The sequence below is a fragment of the Biomphalaria glabrata genome, chromosome 4 (genome assembly GCF_947242115.1).
Source record: "Biomphalaria glabrata chromosome 4, xgBioGlab47.1, whole genome shotgun sequence".
Classification (NCBI taxonomy): Eukaryota; Metazoa; Mollusca; class Gastropoda; family Planorbidae; genus Biomphalaria; species Biomphalaria glabrata.
The window spans coordinates 38,033,772-38,041,466 of record NC_074714.1 but is presented as its reverse complement, the minus strand read 5'-3'; positions in this window follow the sequence as shown (position 1 = coordinate 38,041,466).

Sequence of the window (7,695 nt, the reverse complement as noted above, 5' to 3'; positions counted from 1 at the left end):
CTATATTTCATTTAGTATGGGAATCCAACCCAGGACTTGTGTAACAGGCTCGAGCTAAATGGGAGATGGCGGGTTCAAGAACATCTTAGTGTCCCGCCACATGCCAATAAAAACAAATTTAGTGCGTGACAAAAATGAGCAATCTAAATGCAAAGCAGTGGCGTAGCTAGAGTATATGATGCCTAGTGCGGTACCTCATCTTGATGCCCCCCCCCACCCCCCCAAAAAAGAAAAAAAAAACTAACTAATTAATAAAATTGCAAAACCTGTTCAAAATATTATGTATTCATAAATCAAATATTGTTAATTCAAAATCACTTTTACATAAACATATTACAAATGAATTTTAAGCGCTTTCTTGCTGGCAAAAGTCAATAATTTTATCGAAATCCATTTTTTTCCACCAGCTCTTGTTCAATGGACAAAATGGCCATGTTAGTGAGTGATCGTTTATCGCAAATAATTCTTGATCAGCTTAAGTTTGCAAAAACTTCGCATGTAGAGACGCTTACTGCAATAGTAAAAAATATGCGAATTATGATGACGATATTCGGGACTGAATCATCTAGCTGATATTTATTAATAAAATTCAAGAGCTCAACAGGTCCTTGTTTTGGAAGTTCGGAGGCTTCCGATGAAACTGTGACAAACCGTTAAGCCTCTTTCGCTCCAGCAGAAATTTGTTTTTATCAATGTCGCTAGGAGTACTATCGAGATTGATTTAGACCTGAGGATTTAATAGCTAGGACGATATTCGGGACTGAATCATCTAGCTGATATTTATTTATAAAATAAATTCAAGAGCTCAACAGGTCCTTGTTTTTGGAAGTTCGAAGGCTTTTGATGAAACTGTGACAAACCGTTGAAGCCTCTTTCGCTCCAGCAGAAATTCGTTTTTATCAATGTCGCTAGGAATACTATCGAGATTGATTTCGACCTGAAGATTTAATAGCTGGGAAGGCGACAAAAATTCATATCTATCTGCTACATCATGAAGTTGCTCGAATCGGGTGATTATTTCTTGAACAATCCTGTCCAAGGTAGAATAAATTTCCCTTCGTAGCTCTTCTTTGCGTGTAAGTACAGAGTCGTCACTTATCTCACCAGGCATCTTGTTCTTATGGCCAATACGTTTTTGAGGTTCTGTATTGATTCTCAGATCTGAACACACGCTTTCTGCAAAGGTAATGCTGGCTTCAGCGATGTCCTCTCGATTACTACTTAAAAATGTCTCTAATGTTTTTAGTTTGAGTGAGCAGTCTCGAATAGACAATCCTTGTTTTTTGAGGTAGAATTGCGCAGGAGCCCAAAATCCAAGATAGGTGAGAAAATTAAAACACTGAACAGCAACTAATAATCCACCTGCTTCAGATCCAATCGATGAATTTTCATCTCTGCTAGTTAATGAGTTAATGTTAAACTCTAATGAGTTTGAGCAGGCAATAAATAGTGACTTCTAGAATACGTTATTGGACACCGTAGTTTTGACCTTTCATGACCGCAGCATTATCATATTCTTGACCCCTGCAGTCCATTATGTCTAAGCCATCCGAACGCAGTTTCTATAGAATCATCTCAGCAATTTCAACAGCATGCTTGTCCTTTGTGTCGATGAAGTCAATAAAAGACTCACGAACCTGCACCCCGTCATTATCCGTGACAACGTACCGTAAAATTTGGGAAGTTTGATCCAGCTTTAAGATGTCAGGTGTACTGTCAAAAATAATAGAGAAATATTAGGCTTGTTTTACTTGCTGTATGATTTGTTTTTTATCGTGATCCCCCAATATTGTAATAAATTCACTTTGTATTTGTGGAGACGTATGTATTCTGTCTGGAACAAAGGTTAGTTCGAAGCAAATGCTCCCTCAAGAGTGGTAGTGATGGGAACTAAACTAATTTTTTTTAGTTAAACTAAAACTAAGTTTGAACTAAAAAAAAAGTAATTAAACTTTTAGTTAATCACAAATTGAAAAAAATAGTTAAACTAAACTAAGAAACTTTAGTTAAACTTTTACTAACTATTTTGACCTTTTTTAAGGACGAAACAGCCAAAAATGAAAAATATAAACAACAACCTATCTCTTTAGCAAAATGTAATAAACATTTATTTGTGCACATGAAAAAAGATTTAAATGTCTTTATGGGATAGATGTAGATCTTAATAGAATCACTAGATTAGACTAGAATGATACTATTATAAATTTATAGCAAGAAATTAGAAGTAATTGTCCAAGTTCTAATATAAGTTACCTTTTTAGAAGTAATGATAAAACTGCTTGTTGACTCGCTAACTAACTCTAGATTCTAGAATATTAATATTATCTTCTACAAACGAAATGATCAGAAATATAATCTGGATCTAGAATTAGATCTAGCTACTAGACCAAGATCAAATAATTAATATTTTAATCTAAAAATAATTTAAGAAATACTAGTTACTACTACTACTACTACTAGATTTAAATAGAGTCTAGTAGATATCTTAGTAACTCTAGATCTATCTAGAGATTTTAGATTATTATAATTATGATTATAACAAGATATGGGTATTTAGATCTATAATATACTATAATATAATATACTCTAGTAGATAATACTAGATCTAGATCTAATAGATCTAGATAGTAGATATAAGTATAATTATAAATATAATAGAAGTAGATCTAGTCTAGATTTAGTTAATTTAGTAGGCCTTTTAGATATCTAGTATAGTGACGACTATTATTAGTAGGCCTATTATAGTCATTAATATTATAGAACTATCATCTTTGCATCTTAGGTCTCAGTATAGGCCTAATAAGTAATCTAGAATTGTCTAGATAGGCCTATATCAGTATATCTAGATCTAATCTAGACTCTAATTCTAGAATAGTAGAATCTCTAAACTAATAGATCTATATTATTGACTTATAATTTTAAATTTACATTTAGATCTAAGACTACTAAGAGTTAGACTCTACTTAAGACTAAGAGACTAAAATAATTTAATATAGACTATTATGACTATAGATCTAATAGTAGTAATAGACTAATACTAATAGACTAGACGTCACTAGACTCTAACTTTAGATCTATCTAGTAAAAAGTTTTAAAATAAAAAGAGTCGACATTTCTTTTAGATCTATATTAAAGCAAAATTCTTTGCCTGCAGCTATACAGGAACACACTGGTGTTTAATAAAAAAGCAGCAAAATGTAGATCTATAGAAGCAAGGAATTATCAGGATTTATCAAGCAGCGAAACTTGCTAGAAATATAATGAACACGTGTATTTTTTTTAAAAGGCGGGAAAAGCGGCCATTATAGGGTAAAGGTCAAAAGGCTTTCTAGTGACATGTGCACCCTCTAGTTTATTCTCCTCTCTATCCTTCATTATATATATTCTCCAAATTACATAGATCTAAATATTTATTGGTATGACCGTATGTATGTTAAAAAAGTTTGTAAAATTTGTAATTAAACTTTTTAGTTTGTAACTAAAAAAAATTAATTAAACTAGGATTTTAACTAAACTATTTTTTTTTAATTAAACTTTGGCCTTAACTAATTTTTTTTAGTTAAACTAAAAGTTAGCAACTTTTTAGTTAACTTTTGCCCATCACTAAAGAGTGGATCGTACTTTGATAGTAAATTTACTAACTCTCCAGGTTTTCGTCTCTTGTATAATCAAATCTTGGGCCTTGTTGTCCATATTGTTTCCTACTCACAAGCAAGCGATGACTGAATGTGAACTCTGCTGGTCTCGTGTTTTTCTATTTTCGGGGATAACCTCCACCACTCATTGAATCCATCTTTGGATTTAAATGAAGATGATGAAATCTTAACAAACGTGGCCCCTTTACATTTAAGGAGGGAGAGGGCGGTACTTACGGCCTACGAGCGCTACAAAAGGGACGACTCTAGGCTACTCACCACAATCTTAGTGCAACAGTGGAGAGAGAGGAACCGCATAAAAATGCGATCGTTCCTCCACATTGCGGCCAATTAGTCAAAATCATCTGGGCTCTCCACTGATAGAATTCCTATTAGAAGAATTAATACTTGCCCTCCGTGGAGGAGATTGCCAGCCCCACAAATAAACATGTCCCTTATAGGGCAAGAGGGAGCCACCAAGAGGCGATTAACATCTGCCATACTCCAAAACTTGGCATCAGCTACACTAAAGTCCTACCCATCAGATGCCATTTTCTGCTACACCGATGGGTCGGTAATGAGGGACCCCGATAGATCTGGGTATGGGGCCCTTATAGACTACACAGACTGGACAGAACCAGAGATGCCGATTTCTCCGTCTGAGCTTAAAAGGGTTTTGAGGCGCCAGCCAGACTAGTCAGTCTTGAGCACTGTTCATCATTTTGTTTACATTACTGTATTACAATTAACTAGTTAGTTAAAAAAAAACTCGTAGAAAACAAAAGTTAGCTTATTTTAAAAAATTGACATTACAATAGAATTATTTCAAAAATTAAACTATTAATAATCATAAAGAAATGAATAAACTAAGACAATTGTCTAGAGCTAGAGTTTTAAAATATATTAAACCAATGGACTAAACAATGAAGTAAAAAAAAAGTTGGCCTATCTTCTTCTTCTTTATATTACAGAGCATCGATCAGTGTAATAACAACATATACCGTGTGTCCGAAATAAATGTAGTAAATTAGATTCAAACTGTTCTATAGCTTACATTGTAAGAAAGAAATAGTCAAGGAGATGAAACAAAATAGCGACATGACTAGTTTATAAATCGTTAGTTCATGTTTAAAATGTTTATGTTTGTTCATGTCCATACAATTAGTCGTTTTTACTGAAATGCTCAGGGAAATAGGAATTTAATACACGGTGGGAGAATTATGGTGCCCCTCTCCACTTAGTGCCCTGTGCGGCCCGCACCACCCGCACATTGGTAGCTACGCCACTGATGCAAAGACATTCCAATGTAAAGATCTTAACTTAAAAACAAAAAAAGTTATTCGAATGGATGGTTTTAAGGTCATACGATGTGAATGAGTGGGCATTGCATCGTATTGGTTTCAAAATCAACAACCGCTAGTTAAGAAAAAACAAACAAACAAACAAACTTCGAATGGATGGTTTTGAGGTCATACGATGTGAATGTATGGGCATTGGCATCGTATTGGTTTCAAAATCAACCACCGCTGGAATCCGATATCGGAATCATTTAAATAGGCACTCGCTGAACCTCCAAGAAAACATTTAACATCTATATTTCATTTAGTATGGGAATCCAACCCAGGACTTGTGTGACAGGCTCGAGCTAAATGGGAGATGGCATAAACACGGCTTGGTGTTGGACCGAATTGATGTTGGAAATCAAGTGCCAGTGCTTCTTGTGACATTAAAAGCGCACATTCTTAAAAACACGGTATAAAACGATTTTATTAATTAATATCTATTCGTTTTAAGACGCATTAGGAAGTAATATGTAAGCATGTAGTTTAAATATTGGACTATTAGTGTTAGTTAAATTTTAATTTAGGTGATGCCCAGAGAATGTAGATGTATACGACGTATCCACTGCCTGCTACACAAGTAAATACCACACCAGTACTGCGAGAACTATAGGACGTAACCACTGCCTGCTACACAAGTAAATAGCACACCAGTACTGCGATGATTATAGGACTTAACCACTGCCTGCAACACAAGTAAATATTACTCCAGTACTGCGAGGACTATAGGACGTAACCACTGCCTGCTATTAAAAAGTTTTATTTCAAAAACCTAATGTGCTATTCTTACTGACATCGATCCCCCCCCCCCCCCCGCAGTTCGGCTCATTTGCTGTCAAGCTGCTTCCACAAAAATCTGTCACTGGTAATATCTGAAGCCTCTTCCCACCTGCACTGAGGACCTCCGTGAATGTGTGGCGCCAAGTTGTACTAGGATGTCATCGCAACTCTTATTATGGGTAATTCATTTTGTCGGAGAACATTTAACGTAACCTCATGCGACTCTTTGTCACAACCTTACTAAGGGGTCGACTCCAAATTCGGCATAGGATTTCCTTGATTTAGACCCGATCTCTATAACTGACTTCTAAAATCTGTCTTAGCCATTTTTTGTTGAGCCACATTTAGTGCTTTTCAATTTCGGCAGATGACTTTTTGCTGCACTTTATTAATGGATCCCCGCCAATGGTACAAATGTGTAAACTCTCTTGAATAAGCTCTCGGAATTAGGTGACTGTAGTTTGCTATAGATTTTATATCGAAAAGAGAAGTTTTATCGTCAAAATCATTTGTTGGGGATTATAAACTAAAACATCTCTAGAGTTTTTTTTTTTTTTAAATTCAAAACCCCTTATTAGCTACGGTCATGGTAACTGTAGTTTGCTTTAGAATAATATATGAAGACTGAGGTTTTCCACCTCAAAACACTCTGTAAGAGGATTATAAACTCAAAACCATCTGGAGGGGTTTTAAACTTTAAAAAAAAAGGCATCTGTAGGAGAGGGGTTTAAACTCAAAACCCCCAATTGGCTTAGCTACGCTCAAATAATTTTAGCGTAGGCTATAATTTGCTTTTTTTATATTGAAGAGGTATTTTTTAGCATCAAAGCCCTCTGAAGGGGGGGTTTAAACTCAAAACCCCCTTTGGCAACGCTCATAGCAATTTGAGTGCGTAATTTGCTTTTTTTTTTTACATTGAAGATGTATTTTTTAGCTTCAATCCCCGCTGGCGGGGGGTTTAAAACTCAAAACACCTTTGGCTACGATCATAGATTTTAGAGTGTGTAATTTGCTTTTTTTTTTATATTGAAAAGGTATTTTTTTAGCTTCAAACTCCTCTGGAGGGGAGTTTAAACTCAAAACCTCTTTGACTACACTCATAGAATTTTGAGTGTATAATTTGCTTTGTTTTTAATATTAAAGAGGTATTTTTTACCTTCAAACCCCGCTGAAGGGGGGTTTAAACTCAAAACTGAGTAAAAACCCATTTAGCTACGCTCATAGAATTTTGAGTGTGGAATTTGCTTTTTTTATATTGAATAGGGGGTTTATTGTAAATTTTGGAGGGGGTTTCAAAATCGAATTCTTCCTTAACTGTGCTCTTCAAATTTGGGGATTGTCGTTTGCATTTTTTTTGTTTAGTTTTATAGAAGAAGTGGATTTAATTGCTAAAAGCCCTGGTAGGGGTTTTAAACTTTAAAAAAACCCTTGGCTGTGCTGGGGCAAGTGATGGTTTAGTATTAAAATCTCCCCTAAAATAAACAAAATCAAAGCAAAAAATCAGTCACTAAATTCCGATCCCCCCCTCCCCCCCTATGCGCCCATGATATATATAGGCCTATATATATTATATATATAATTAAAATAGGATATATAGCAATTATACATAAAACACTGAACCATATTATAATCTTCAAATACAAAAACAAAATTTAATAAAATACTCAGAAAGACACAAAGACCAAACAATGACATATCCTGTACCATATGCTAGGACAAATTTGTACAAAAGCTCCTTCTACTACTAGCGCTATATTATTAGACTTTATTAGAGCATGGAATGGGTTGCCTGAGCTAGCCAGGAAAACCAGTGACTTGGCAGAATTTAAGTCATTGGTTAATATGCATGACGCGTAGGACGTAATCATCTTCTTTTTTGAAGTAACGTCTGTATTATATAAGATAAGATCTAGATCTAGTGTCACTAGTGACTCACTAGT